Below are 13,130 nucleotides of genomic sequence, written 5' to 3'. Positions count from 1 at the left end.
AGAGAGAGAGAGAGAGAGAGAGAGAGAGAGAGAGAGAGAGAGAACTTCAAACAAAGAGTAGGCAAGAACTCACACCCAAGTTGGGCCTCTGACTGCCACAAGAGCACTGTGTAGCCTAACACGCAGTACATGCACATTCATACACACAAATGAATTAATTGATCGAATCAAAAATGACTAGGACCTGGGGCTGGCTTAGTGGTTAAGACTACTGGTTGTTCTTCCAGAGGACCCACATTCAATTCCCAGCCCCCACATGGCAACTCGCAATTGTCTGTAACTCCAGTCCTAGAGGATGAGACATCTCTTCTTACAACTGAGGGCTCTATATGCACACGGTGCCCCACCCCCACAGACAAACACACATATACATAAAACAGAAATGAAAGTAAAGATAAAAATAAATGGCTATGAGGCCTGGAGAGATGGCTCAGAGGTTGAGAGCACTGACTACTTTTCGAGAGGTCTTGAGTTCAATTCCTTGCAACCAAATGGTGGCTCACAACCTTCTATAATGCGATCTGGTGCCCTCTCCTGGTATGCAGGCATATTTGCAGGCAGAACACTACATAATAAATCTTTGTAAAAATGGCTATGAATGGTCTATTAAAGGCAGACTCTCAGAGGCATGTTATATACACTGTGACGAATAGAGAGAAAAACAGTAACGAACATGATGTAGCCAACTAAATCCTGTAGACTCTGGGGATAGAAACCAGTGGAGGTGGGTGTATGCATCCAGTATCCACTGAGAATTATTTAAAACCTCTCTGTCAGGAAAGGAGACAGAAGTAGTTTTCTCTGAAGGAATTAATGACTGGCTTTAAGGCATTTGTTATGTAGAGACACACTTTGTTCTTGTCGGAGTAGTTTAAAGCAAAACCCAGATCATGTTGTGGCATCCAAAAAAATGCTTCTATAAGCATTTCTACCTAGTAAAGTCATGGAAGTTGCTCTAAATTCCATCCATGCCCAGCTGCATCTTCAAAACAAATAACTGGGCTCTGTGGCCCTGTGGTCGAGTGTTTGTCTAGCATGTGCAAGGTCTTGGGTTAAATCCCCAGTTCTAGAAACAACAAACAGCTCTTTCTCCTTTTTTCCTTCTTTTCTTTTTTTCCTTCTCTTTTTCTTTTTCTTTTTTTATTTGTTGGGCTGGGACTCAAACTTGAGGCCTGATGCCTGCTAAGCAAGCATCTTGTCACTGAATTCCATTCTCAGCACCAATAATTTCACAGTATCATCTCACTTTAATCTGTATCCAAAGGTCCTTAATGATAAGAAAGATACACTTAAGACCTAAGCAAGGATCCTACATTCCACTTGGTTCCCAGGGCTCGGAAGTTTGTGTTATTCACTAACAGCCTTCCACCTTACCTCCGTACTATTGACTTACTGAAAATGCAGGCTGATCCTTGACACTGGCTGATCGCTTCTGCAGGCAGTCACTCACTCATCTGCTCTTTTCTCTTAGACACAGAAACTTACTGAAGCTTTGTTATAGGTGGGATTATTTAATAGGCACTGTTATGTACTTTGAGTCACGCCACAGCAAGAGATGGATAGTGTGTGTGTCGTCTCACCTGTACGAAGACAGGTGCCATGAGCCTGATTCATCTATTAGAAAGTTTCCAGTCCTGATTTTACTTAATGCTTTCTTTATTCATTAGTGTCCACTAATGAGCATCCCTGAAACCCATTACTTTCATCTTTTCTTTTCTTTTCTTATATATTTATTTTTATGTGAATTGGTCTTTTGCCTGCCTATGTGAAGGTGTTGGATATCCCGGAACTGGAGTCACAGACAACTGTGAGCCACCGTGTGGATGCTGGGAATTAAACTGGGGTCCTCTGGAAGAGCAGCCACTGCTCTTAACTGCCAAGCTGTCTCTCCAGCTCCACATCTTTTGTTTTCTTGCACAGACTTTTCTATGTAGCCCAGGCTAGCCTAGGATTCATGATCCTACTGCCTCTGCCTCCTGGGATAACAGGTACCGGCTAGCAGGAGAAAGCCCCAGGGGTTCATTTATTCTGCATGCACATGAATCATTGACAAATGAAACAATACAAGGCCTAGCATTTGCTGTGAAATGCTGAAGATGGGTAAGAGGGAGCGTGGGATTGGCTCTGGGATAAGAACTGGTGATGCTAGACACTGGCTATTAAAACTCATTAGATGACTCCTTTTGTTGTTATATTGCTTTTTTTAAAAAAAAATTATGTGTGTGTTTGTGTCTTTGTGAGAGTATGTGCACTTGAGTCCAGGTCCTCTCCGAGGCTGCAGTCCTCAGGTGACACCAGAGCTGCCTGACATTAAGTGTTGCAAACCCAACTTAAATCCCCTGGGAAAGCAGTGTGTGCTTTCAATGGCGGAGCCATCGCTTCGCTCTGCTTGTTTTGTTTTTCTGAGCCCGTCTCATTTAGCTCGGGCGTCTCGAACTCATTATGTAGCTAAGGATGGCCTTGAACACCTGTCTGATCCAGGTATGTGCGACCATGCCAGCTTTGCCACCCACTGCCCTCGGCGTCCTGGTGTTTGAAGCTTTTCTGAAGTGGGAGGGGTGTTGGACGTTTTCCTTTCGCCCTCTAGATCTACTTTCTGCCGTTCCCCACCAAGCCCTGTACCGGCGAGGCTGGCCCCTATGAACAGAATCAGTGGGCTCCAGTGCCCTCTGTTGGGTTTGGGAACTGGGATGGAAACAAGGAGTCTGAGGCCTTGGCACTGTAGCTTTCCAAGGCCTCTTGCTGGGAGTCCTGGGGAACCGCCCGCCTGAGGCAGCCAACCACGGCCTCAGCTAAACCAGTGCCTCTCCCACCGCTGCTACCGCCCCTTGCCACGCGGGACTGCACTAGCTGAGGGACTTCCCTATATCCTGCCACACTTTCGGGAACAATCCTTCATTAAATTTTTAAATTACCCAGGTGGAGTGTGTCATCTGTTTCTTGCTGGGTCCTGTCTGCTACCAGAAGGCGATTAGCAGCAAAAGGACCAGATAAGGCCAAAAGCCCCGAAAGAGGCAGTGGGAGGAGGACTGAAGAGAGAGGAATGACTACGGGGGACAGAGGTGATAAGAGAAGTATGTGATGGGGTTGGTGTCTCAAACAACCCTAGTGGACAGAGTAAACAGCTCTGTTAGCACTGATGTATCTCTTTGGAATCCCGGGCCTGCTGGAGGGGGCGCAGACCTGCAAGACAGGCTTGGCTAGGTTCTTTGAACGCCGCCTTTCCCAGATGCTTGGGGTCTGGCAGTTAGCCAGTGACTCTGAATCTTCCCTCCCAGGGGTGACTCTCAGCTGCCATCAGGGGCCCGGGAGGGGGGGGCGCAACGGGAGAGCCTTGGTGACCTCTGGGAAAAGAGCAGCCCCTAAATCCTGCCCAGAGAGCTGGGGTGGGAAAGCTAAGGGGTGAAGCTTGCGACTCCCCTGCAAAATCCGCATTTCGGCTGGGCTGAGAGGAGCTTGGGCACCAGGCTGCAGTTAATACTGGGAAGAGGTGGCGCTAAAAAAAAACGATCTCTTGTTTTCTGAACTCTACTGCTCCAAAGCCTCTTTAAATGTTTTCATTTAAAACACATTCATTGGAGGCTGGAGAGATGGCTCAGCAGTTAAGAGTGTGTCCTGCTCTGGCAGAGGACCTCAGTTCAGTTCCAAACACCCGGATCAGGTTGCTCACAACTGTCGGTAACTCCAACTCCAGGGAGATACGATGCGGCTGCACAAGCACACATGCACATGGTTTTAAAAACCCTTAGAAATAAATACATGTACACAATAGTTTACATAATGGATAGTTCAAGGTGATTCAAAAACAAAATATGTAGGGGAGGAAGCCACAGCTCAGTTAATGGAGCACTTACTTAGCAGCCCAAAGCACAGACCCAATGTGATAACTCAGGCCTGTAGTCCTAGGCCTACGGAGGCTAGTGAGTTCAAGGTCATCTTCAGCTACACAGTTTGAGGCTGGCCTGGAATACAGTAGACTGTAGCCCCAAAATAAAAGTGAAATAAACTAAAAACGTATCCACAAACACTAGTGAGAGACTCCGTCTCTCATCTTCTCTAGTCTCCATCCTTTCCAGGCAGGCAGCCATTGTGGACCTTCCAGGAGGGTTAATTCAAGAATGTGCAAAAGCAAGCCTGGACCCTCGTTTCTCTCCTTTTACCATTGTGGGTGGTTTGGTTTTCCTTAAAAATGTATTGAAGTCTTTCCAAGTTGAACTCCTTCATTGATGTCCTCAGGAGTATTCAATCGTACAGCAAGGTATCGAGGCATCTCTACAGACAGGCATTTAGACTATTTTCTATGTTACTGGTGATGCATACCTATTGACTGACCGAACAGCTGCACAGTCGTGTATAATGTTATACCCAGTACAGACCACCTCCCATGTCTGCTAATGTATGTCTCTGGGTGGAGTCAATTTCTAGAAATGAAATAACTGAATCAAAGAGCATATACTAAAGCCAGCCACATGGCTTGGTGGGTAAAGTCATCTGGGCCAAGCCTGGGGACCTGGGTTCAATCTCCAGGATCCACGTGGCAGAAGGCGAGATCATGTGCTGGTTAATTTGTTTTTGTCAGCTTGACACAAGCTAGGGTCAACTGAGAAAATGCCTCCATTAGAATGTCCTATAGGCAAGCCTGTGGGGGCATTCTCTGGATTAGTGATTGATGTGGGAGAGCCCAGCCCACTATGGGCAGTGCCACCCGTGGGCAGATGGTCCTAGGTTATATGAGAGGGCAGGCTGAGCAGCCATGGAGAGCAAGCCAAGTAAGGAGCTCTCCTCCATGTTCTCTGCTTAAGTTCATGTTTTGAATTCCTGCCCTGACTTCCCTCAGTGACTGACGGAAATAACAGTGTAAGCTGAAGTAAAATGAGCTCCTTTCTCTCCATCTTTCTTTGGGTTATGGTGTTTATCGCACCAATAAAAAGTAAACCAGAAGTTGTCTATGACATCACATGAGGAAACAGAATCGTAAGCATATACACACACCTACACACAATAAATAGATAAATAGAATGTAATTTTTAAAATATGATAAATTCTTGTTATTTTGATGCATATTGCTAAATTGACTTGAGTTTATTTCTTTTTTCCTTTTGAGATATGCAAAGTCTCACTATACTGCCTAGTTTGACCTCTTCAATTCTCCTGCCTCAGACTCCCAGATGCCTGAATTGCAAGTGTGTGTCAGCACACTTGGCTTACTAAATGGACTTCTGTGGAGGTTGGACCAATCTACACTCCGTCCTGCCAGTGGCCAAGGCTAATTAAAGACAGTTGCACCAGAGGCAGGATTTGAGATAGCTTCCTCCAAGTTTGCTCCAAACGAGATTTTTTACCCTCTGGGGTCCATCTACCCAGTCGAGTACTGTATTCCATCATTTTGTTTTTGTTTTTGTTTGTTTGGGTTTTTTGTTTTTGTTTTAAATCTGGATCTTCCTAGATCTAGGCTAGCCTTTCTATATTAGTTTTCTTGTGTATGCATGTGAGCGGGTATAGGTGTGCCTGTCCATTCATGTGGAAGTCACAGGTCAGTGTTGGGTGTCTTTCTCAATCACTCTCCACCTTAGCTTTTGAGGCAAAGTCTCTCACTAAACTTGGCCGATTGGCTAGACTGGCTTGCTAGCAAGACCCAGGAATCCTTGTCCCCAGCACTGGAGCTGGATGCCAGGGATGGGATTCAAACTTGGGTCTTCATACCTGAATAGCTTTACCCAGCGGTCCATCTCCTCAGCCCTCTATGTTAGTTTTCTATTGATGTATAATAAATTACCAAGTTAGTAGCTTGCAATAGTATAAATGTATCACCTCACAAGTTAGCTGAGTCTTCTGCTCAGTCTCACCAGAGTGAAACCAAGGTCTTAGCCATTGGTAGGCTGTGTTCTCTCATCCGAGCCCCAGGAACCACTAGCAAAGCCTTATAAGTTGCTGGTAAGAGTCATTTCCTTATAGATGTGGAATTTGGGTTAAGAGGATGGTTGAGTAAAGTACTTGCCACATAAACATGATGGTCAGAATTTGAATCCCAGTGCCCCGTAAATGCTGGGTGGGTGCAGTAACCTAACTGTAATCCCATTTGCAATGAAACCGAGATAGAGGATCTCTGGAGCGAGCTGGCTAGCTAGATTAGCCAACTATGTGAGCACTAGGTTCAAATGAGAGACTCTGCCTCAATAGTGTGCGGAGTCACTAAGAAAGACACAGGCCTCAACAGAGGCACGTGCACCTACACATATGGGAGTTTGCACAAATGCATGCAGCACACACACATACACATGCATGAACCTTTGAGATTGAAACTCTATTTTTTTTCTATTTGTGGAGACTAATAGCATTTAAGGCTTCCCTGAGGCCGTAGCCACATGTTCCTCTCCTTACTTGGCATTAGTATCTGCAAAGGTCAGTAGGAGGGCCTGCTGCAGTCTACAGAGTCCTGTATAACATAACCTGGTCGATGGAACAGGACTATTATTCCATCGTATTCACACACACACACACACACACACACACACACACACACACACACACCACGGAATAGAAATTGGGAGAGCCCTCTTAAAACTTGCTTATCATTCCTTATTTCCAAGCCCCTCTTTTGTCCATCACCAGCCCGAAAGTCCAGCTCCTACTGAGCTGCTTATGGTTCCTGGTTCAGGGTTCCACATGCTCCCTTTCCATCCTTGTGTGCTCCAGGGCCTCTCCCCCATTTGCTCCATACGTAGAACATGCCCCCATTTCTTGGTTACTGGCTACATAGTCATATTCTTCTAAAACAAACAAACAAACAAACAAAAGAAATTGTTCTACCAGTGGGCTGTTAGCCAACTAACTTAGACAGTGGGTGTCCCGGTCTCAACCAATCCACAGAGCTTGGTCAAATCTTTCTGGGGTAATAGCTAGAACCTCTACACTGGATGACATGGGACAAAAGGGGGCTCATGCCTAGCGGCCACACTAATGACTTCCCACTCTCTCTCATCTGCCCCTGAACATTCCACCTTGGAGGGGTCTGTCATGAGTCGTCCACACAAACTTCAAAATGTATTTGCCTTGGGCCTTTTGGTCCACACACAGTCCGATTTAGAATCTGAATGACTAAATTATTAATCCACTTCTTTCACATCTTAAGATATATTTCCTGGTTGGAGGATATGGTTCAGTGTTAAAGGACTTATGTAGCAAGTGTGAGGCCTTAGATTCAATCCCTAGCTACACACACACACACACACACACACACACACACACACGCACATGGAGAGGCACTTCCTAAGATTTTAGAGATAGGAAAAATGGATATTGGTCTCTAGCTTCTCTCCATCCTTACACCTGGAACTCTGGCTTCTCTTCCAACCTGCCCTCAACAGGAACTCCACAACAGTGTGTCCACACAAAACATTTCTGACTGGATAAAACTTGTCTTCAATTTTGCAGCCCTATCTTCAATGCTAAGGATATTTTGTGGGTCATGTGGAGACCATTATCCTGTAAACATATCTGAGATCAAGGCTGTTTTTGCTAAGAATAAGCAGTTATCCCAAAAAATGCATCTAGATGGTCCTGACATCTTTTCATCTCACATTCCTCTCCGGTACAGATTAAAACTCTGTTAATCTTTTAGATGGATGATATTACAGTTAAATTACATGATTACACAATCAGCTCACCAAATAAGATTTTTGGACTCCTTTATGCCTAAGTCTAGAAAGCAAACTCCTTGCTGCATTTTTTTTTTGCATTTCTGGGATGTGTGTGTGTGTGTGTGTGTGTGTGTGTATACGCATGCTTTTTTTGTAGACGTGAAGCACCCCCACACCTCACCTACCCCTATGATGTTGGGAATTATACTCCATTGCTCTTCTACCTTATTCACTGAAACACGGGTTCTCAGTGAAACCCAGGGCTCAACTAACATGGCTAGTCTCTTGTTCTGCCTACACCTTCTGCCGCTGGAAGTACAGGTGGGCTGCCAAATCTACCTGGCATTTCTATGGATTCTGGGAGTCCAAATCCAGTCTTCATATTTGCCTGTCAAGTGCCTCAACCACTGAGCAACCTGCCAGCCAAGGATTACAAATTTTATACAAGATTCTGGGGAAAAACTGTTCTTTAAGTCAGTCACATGTAAATATTAACATCTCTCTTTAGCAGGCACCAAGACTGACTTTAGAAAAAGTAGCAAAGAACATCCTTATTCTGACTTGACAACAATTCTGAAATCACCCCAAAGACAACTTTTCTTTATAGACTCACAGACTTTGGGCTCTTTAGATGCTATTTTACTTCCTCTCTCTCTTCAAAAATAAAAACAAACAAACATTTTCTTTTGAGCCAGGCATAGTGGCACACCCTTTTAATCCCAGCACTCGGGAGGCAGAAGCAGCAGATCTTGTGAATTTGAGGCCAGCCTGGTCTACAGAGCAAGTTCCAGGACAGCCAGGGCTACACAGAGAAACCCAAATGACTTCTACCTCTTCCCTGCAGCCCCCAATCCCAGTACTTGGGAGGAGGCGGGGGGGGCAGATCGTTGTGAATTTGAAGTCAGCATGGTCTACATAGCAAGCTCCAAGCCAACTGGTGCTACACAGTGAGACCCTGTCTCCAAACAAACATTTTACATTCAGATAATTCTAGCTTTCCTTGTAGGTGTAAGAAAAAGTACCAGGAGCTCCAAGGATCCTCTTCATGGTGGCAAATCTTTCCTATAATGCTATAAGCAGGCCGTCATGCCAAGTATCTAGAGTTGCTATTTTCTTTTTTATTAATTCTGATTCTGTTTTGTTTTTGTGTTTACTTTTAACTGTCACACTGGTTTCCACAGCGACTGTGCCATTTTGCATTTCCACAAAAATGCAGAGGATTCTATTCTCTGCCAACACTTCTTTTTTCAGGAGGGTATAGAAATGTGCTGCTTTATTACAGAGAGTCTCACAAAATGAAAATATCTCAAAAAAAGAAGCTAGGCTAACAACTTCCACCTGCAGAACTGGGGGAAGACAGGGCAATGTAAATTTTTCTGCTTGCCCAGGATGGGTGGGAAGGTAGAAACAGAAACAATCTAAAAATGGCTGATATTACCCAAACCTGAAAAGGGGTCCCAGAAGACCCAATCACCCCCTCTAAAAAGCTTAATAGGGGCATCTTAAAAGAGATCCTAAGCAGGCACTTGGCAGTTCAAGATTTTGCCTTCTGGTTCAAAACTAAGACCTGGGTCAGGATGGACAAGGTCGCTCTGGGAAGAGCTCTCCCAGCACCACTGCCCTGGGCCCTGGCCCTGGTTCCTACCTCGTCCCTGGGGACATTGTATTTAATATATTTTACATAAATACACAGAGGAATAGAAAACATAAAATCTGAGAAATTGAGGGAAAGTGGGGATTTGGGGAGAAGATGGAGCTGCAGCCCTTGCTCAGCTCAACCTGACCTCTTCTTTGACCCTTTGGCTTCTGGCTTCTCCTCCTTGGTTTTCTCCTCTTCTGTGACTTCTTTTTTCTCTTCGGGATCTTCCTCTTTCATCTTCTGTTTTGACTCTTTTAACCTTTTTGAAGTTAGAAGAGCTTTTGTGACCACCTTCGCCCTCCTCCTCTGAATCCGAGAATTCTTCCTTACAGGCAGTGCATTTGTCAGAAGAGCAGATGGAGATGCGTTTGTCAGGGTCTTCCTCGTCCTCATCACCACCCTCTTCTGGGATGGCATCCTCAGGTATGGCCTGCATCTGAACCCTAGGGGCATGGGGCAGCATTCTCAAATTCTCAAAGAGCTGCTGCTTGATCTTTTCCGGGTATTCGTTAGTGTTCTGGTTAGTCACATTGGAAGGGCTGGTGTGAAGCTTGAAATCTGGTCCAAAGTATTCAAAGTAGTCACTGTACTCATTAGGGATCTCTGTGTCCAGGGCCACAGCTGTTTCGTAAGTCCAGCACTGAGCGACATTACAGATGGTGTAGCCACCTCCTCCCAGCATCAGCATAGGCAAGTTGAAACTTCACGAACCCCACATACTTGGCGTGTCCTTTGATGGTAGGATTGAAGCAACCTAACCGATCCCCAGACAGGGAATCTGAGCCACACTGTAAGACCACTGCACTAGGCTGGAACATCTCCATTACTTTGGACATGCCTGGCTTGAAGATGGCTTCATAGGACTCATCGTCAATGCTCTCTCACAGTGGGTAGTTAATGGTGTAGTACTTGCCTTTGCCTTTGCCAGCCCCAGTTTCAGAGAAGTTCCCTCCGTATTTATGAAAGCACACAGTCATGACCCTGTCTGTAGTATAGAAGGCCTCTTCCATGCCATCACCATAGTGAATATCAGTGTCAATATACAGCACCTTCTGGTGATGCTTTAGTAGTTCCAGGATAGCCAAGACGATATCATTGACGTAACAGAAGCCACATGCTTCAGATTTCTTTGCATGGTGCAGGCCCCCAGCCCAGTTCACAGTGATGCTGCTTGTTACATTTCACAGCACTTGCAATACAGTCATCAGTGGACAGCTGGCAGAACTCAAACAAGCCATCAAACACCGGGCAATCCTCACCAACACTGAATCTCTGCATCTGCTTGCTGTATTCAGACACATTATCTGGGCGAATAGAACGCAAGAATTTAATGTAGTCATTCATCACTGTGGTTCTTGGTTACCTCCTCAGCAGTGGCTTTGTGAGGACGATAGATTTCCATTTTTCCGCAGAGACCATGGTTGGACAGTAAACTGGGAGCCCTGTGGATTCAGTGAGGCTTCATCGGGTGCCCTTGTCCATAATAGTAGTTTCCAATGTCCCCGTTGGAGTAGTAACAGATTCTCCTCTTGGTGCCCTGAATCTGTGCCATTCTTGCTGTCCCATCAGTCTGCCAACACTTCTTTTTACATAGTAGTCATCCTAACAGATGTGAGGTGGTATCTCAGTGACGTGTATATATGCATGCAAGCATGTGGATATGTACGTGAGCATGCACTAACCTGGCATCGTGGGCACCAGAAGCTGAAGCCAGGATCCCTTTTCTCTATCTTTTTATTTTTTTATTTTTATTTTTTAAATATTTATTTATTTATTATATGTAAGTACACTGTAGCTGTCTTCAGACACTCCAGAAGAGGGCATCAGATCTTGTTACGGATGGTTATGAGCCACCATGTGGTTGCTGGGATTTGAACTCCAGACCTTCGGAAGAACAGTCGGGTGCTCTTACCCAATAAGCCATCTCACCAGCCCCTCTCTATCTTTTTAACTTTGTCTTTCCTTAAAGACAGTCTCTCATTGAACCTCGTCATTTACACTAGAAAGATATTCAAATTAGCTATTTTGTTTTTAATAATTTATTTTTACTTTACGTGCATTGGTATTTTGCCTACTGGTCAATGAGGCCTCCAGATCCTGTTGTCTCCACACCTCCCATCACTGGAATTACAGATGTTGACCGTGGTGCAAAGCTCTCACACATATTCTGGGGATCCACACTCTTGTTTTTGCATTGGGCATTTTACCCACTTAATCACTTCCCCAGCCCAGGGTTTAGTTTTGATTTGTGTTTCCCAAATGATTCGTGATACTGGGAATCTTCTCATGAGCTTCTTGGCTATTTCTGTATCCTTTCTGAAACATGCTCTGTTTTATTTCAAATATTCATAAATGGCATTTATACTTAAATTTGGTGTGTACATGTACATAATAGTGTATAGAAATACACTCAGTTTTGTTTTGTTTTGTTTTGTTTTGTTTTTGTGTGTATGTGTGGTTTTTTGAGACAGGGTTTCTCTGTATAGCCCTGGCTGTCCTGGAACTCACTCTGTAGACCAGGCTGGCCTCAAACTCAGAAATCCGCTTGCCTCTGCCTCCCAAGGGCTGGGATTAAAGGTGTGTGCCACCACGCCTGGCTAATACACTCAGTTTTAAAGAAAGTATAATGGGAACATTTATTTATTTATTTATTTATTTATTTATTTATTTATTTAGGTTAGAGAACAACTTGAAGACAGTGGTCCCCCACATCCACCATGGAGGTCCCAGAGTTTAGACTCAGGTTGTCAGGCTTAGCATCATCTGCCTTTATCCCCTGAGCCATCTTAGTGACCTGTGATTTTTCCTCTTTAAACTAGTAGGACAGTGGATCACACTGAATGGTTTTAGAGCTAGTCTTACATCCCTGGAATAAAGTCTACTTTATCAGTTGAATAATTCTTTTATATATTTGTATGTTTCATATATACTCAATTCTATGTGAGAATATTTTTGCTGGTTATCTCTGCATGTATATGCACAATGGGAGTTGGATTGTAGAACATGTTTGTGCAGTCTTTGTCTAGTCTTAGAGATGTGATGCTTGCTAGCTTCAGAAAATAAATTGGGAACTTGATTCTTTTTTTTTTTTTTTTTTTTGGAAGATACTATATAGAATTGGTAGAGTTCTCCAGTGAGTCCATATGGCTACTGATATTTATTTTGGCGAGAGGTTTTAAATTACAAATTTGATTACATTGATAGTCGTAGAGATATTCAAATGACCTATTTCATTGTTAATTTTTGTTTGTTTGCTTGTTTTTTTTCATTTTCTTTTTTCTTTTTTTTTTCTTTTTTTGTTTTTGTTTTTCGAGACAGTGTTTCTCTGTGTAGTCTTGGCTGTCCTGGAACTCACTCTGTAGCCCAGGCTGACCTGGAACTCAGAAATCTGTCTCCCTCTGCCTCCCAAGTGCTGGGATTAAAGGCGTGCGCCACCACGCCCGGCTTGCTTGTTTTTTCGAGACAGGGTTTCTCTGTATAGCCCTGGCTGTCCTGGAACTCACTCTGTAGCCCAGGCTGGCCTTGAACTCAGAAATCCGCCTGCCTCTGCCTCCCGAGTGCTGGGATTAAGGGCGTGCACCACCACTGCCTGGTTTGAATTACCAATTTCATATGGGGTAAGTTGTAGCTATGTTTTCTTCCCCCTTTGGGTAGTCTGTCTATTTGCTCTAGTTGTCAAATATATACGTGTAGCATTCTCACCAAAGTTCTCAGGCCTTTTTGATGCTGACATGGCCTGTAGTGACATCCTGTAGTCCATTCTTTTTTTTTTAAGATTTATTTGTTTATTTTACGTATATTAGTACACGTTCAGATGGTTGTGAGCCTTCATGTGGTTGTTGGGAATTGAA

General features: G+C 44.3%; 1 pseudogene; it reads right to left on the bottom strand.

Annotated features, from left to right (window-relative positions):
- Positions 1-9,414: 9,414 nt before the first annotated feature.
- Positions 9,415-10,831, bottom strand: LOC110313724 (annotated as a pseudogene).
- Positions 10,832-13,130: the final 2,299 nt, after the last annotated feature.

Source organism: Mus pahari, chromosome X, assembly GCF_900095145.1.
Source record: "Mus pahari chromosome X, PAHARI_EIJ_v1.1, whole genome shotgun sequence".
NCBI lineage: Eukaryota > Metazoa > Chordata > Mammalia > Rodentia > Muridae > Mus > Mus pahari.
This window is presented reverse-complemented; position numbering and strand designations above follow the sequence as displayed.